Source organism: Nannospalax galili, unplaced genomic scaffold (genome assembly GCF_000622305.1).
Source record: "Nannospalax galili isolate Female #2095 unplaced genomic scaffold, S.galili_v1.0 scaffold61, whole genome shotgun sequence".
In the NCBI taxonomy this organism is placed as follows: domain Eukaryota; kingdom Metazoa; phylum Chordata; class Mammalia; order Rodentia; family Spalacidae; genus Nannospalax; species Nannospalax galili.
In genome coordinates this window covers 393,587-396,447 of record NW_008345335.1, presented here as the reverse complement: position 1 = coordinate 396,447, position 2,861 = coordinate 393,587, and positions in this window count along the sequence as shown.

Here is a 2,861-nt window from a genome sequence, read left to right as displayed (position 1 = left end):
GTCTCAATCGGGGAGGGATGGGTGGTATGTGCCTGGCGCGACCCTTCCCTGCTATCTTGTGTAAGCAGACATGCCTACGTGACACAGATCAGACAGGTCAGGCTCCGGGGGCTGCAGCACTTGCCCCTATCTCCGGATGCCTGTGTCTCCAGTTGAGTTAATCAGTTACAAGCAGTAAATTCAACCAAGCAGTAAATTCCTCTTTCCCTAACAGTCACAAATAGCCAAAGCATAGAGAATAAGAATCTGCAGAGTGTGGGTCTTATATTAAACTCCACCCACCCAGGGTGCAGGGACCATAGCGGAAGAGGGGACAGAAAGATTGTAAGAGCCAGAGAGGAGGTACATGACTATATGGAAATAGTCTCCTATAGGTTGCTGGGACTCTTCTCATATAGACCTACAATGGTGTCATTATGCACAAGATCCATGCAAACTCAAGCAGATAAATACCTAGCACAGAACTGTGGAAATGGACAACAGGCCCCAATCTTATTCAAAGAATTATTGGAAGCTGATTACTGCTGGGTGAGAAAGAGTTGATCCTCTTAAAGGAGGGATTCTAGCTAGCCTGACTAGACCTCAGTGAAAGAACTTGCACTGAGGGATGTCTGGGGACACTAACTTGACATGATAGGCCTTAACACAAATGACAGAGTGCATGAAATCCAGTAGTGGGGGGTGGGGGGGTGTCTATGGACAGATGCCAATGGGGAAGGGGGTGTAAAGTTGATTAAGATGTTTTGTATGAAATACAAAAAAATCATTTTTTTTTTCTTTTAAAAGAAAAACACTGTCTAATCCCAATACTTGGGAGGCAGGGGTAGGTAGATCACTGTGAGCTTGAGGCCAGCTTAGTACACACATAGCAAGTTCCAGGCCAGCCAGGGTTACACAGTGAGACCTGTCTCAAAACAAAACAAAAATAAAAACAAAGGGCTGGAGAGATGGCTCAGAGGTTAAGAGCATGGCTCCTCTTGCAGAGGACTCGGGTTAGATTCCCAGTACACACATGGGGCCTAACAACCACCTGTAATTCCAGTTCCAGGGAATCCAACAACCTCTCTGACCTTTGCGGGCACTGCACAACACAAGTCCATCTACCCACATGCAAGAAATACACTTGTACACATAAAATAAGAAAAAAAATTAAAAATTTGTTTTTTATTTGAGATAGGGTCTCCCTGTAGCCCCAGCTGACCTGGCACATGCTATGTAGACCAGACTGGTCTTGATCTCACAGAAATCTGCCTGCCTCCTGAGTGCTGGGGATAAAGGCATCCACCATCACCTCTGGCCATAAATTTTTTAATATAAAAAAATAATAAAAATATGACTCTGGGTAAAGGAGCTTGCTGTCAAGCCTGAAGACCTGAATTCAATTCCCAGAACCTACACGGCCAACTTCTACAAGTTGTCCTCTGACCTCCACACGCATGTTGTGGAATAATAAATTTTATAAAACTATTGTTTTAATCTACAATTTCCACAAATCTGGATTCCCAGTGAACCCAAGGCAGTGAGATAAAGAAAAGTATGCCCAGATTGAATCTGCAAATATCTCAGGGCTGGAGAGATGGATATCAGAACAGTTCTGAAGCTGAACATAGTGGTGCATACATGTGATCCCAGCATTTAGCAGAAAGAAGTAGGAGAATCTCAAGTTCAACACTAGCCTCAGCTACATTGTGAATTCCAGGCCAACCTGGGCTACATGAGACCTTATCGCAATAAAAAGCAAAAACAAAAATAAAACAAGCAAACAAAAGAGCAACTTCCTCTGCTAGGCATGGAGAGAAAACCTATAATCTCAGCATTTGAGAGACTGAGGAGTTTAAGGATAGCCTGGGCTGTATAATGAGTTTGAGATCAGCCTGTCTAAAAGTCTCTGACTCCATGAAATAAAATTAGCTTCTATTTTCTGCTTCAAGTTAGTATAGCACTCATCAAACCAGCAATGGAGAAGAAAATCCAACCTTTCTCCTTTTCTCTGGCTAATCCTGTAAGGAAATATTTACACATAGTCACAGGAGAACATTTCTGAATAAAAAGCTAATGGAAGTTAGGGTCACCCATCTCCTCTGTTGACATAAATGTGGATGTCAGTTCATTGTAGTGGCTCATCTTCAGCAGGTGAACCAGGTTTCTCCAAAGCATTGTGTATGTTTCTGGACTGGGATACAAAGCCTACTGTTACCTTTAGATCAAATACCACATTAACATAAAGTCACTGAGATGTAAAGTTGACATTTCCAATTCTCTATTCTCATAGGTGGAATAAGAAAACAGAACTGGGACTCCTTAAAGTGATTAAGAGTGAAAGGAAAATTAAAGTCTATTTACCAAGGCCCTAGCCTATGAGAGGAATTCCTCTGTCCCAGTCAACAAACTGCAAAGGTTGCAGGTATTTGTCATTGGCAGGAGTAACTTGCAAAAATATTGCCCTTGAGCCACCAGTCACAAGCTAAAGCTGCTCCAGGTGATTTATAGTCTGTTTGTTTCCATTTAAGTCAGCCAGGTTTGTTAGAGGATGGCTTTGTTCCCCAGGATTCATCCTTGAGTGGTGGCTGTGTAAGTGTTGCAACTTGAAAATCAACTTGGGTATTAATATGCAAATTGCATTCAAACACAATTGATGTATACAGCTCATAAGACAGGATGGAGCCTGTAGGGAAATTCCAGTAGACAATATTGTCAGAGATAAACGTGAAGATAAATCTTTTATCTTGTCTGGGTTCTTTTATTTCATTTACCCCTTTTTACCTAAGTAAATAATGGCACATTATTTACTATGAGATTATTACCTTAATGAGGCCCAGTCTTCTAGCCCTCCTCTGTTTTCTCTTCCTCAAGAGAAGCAT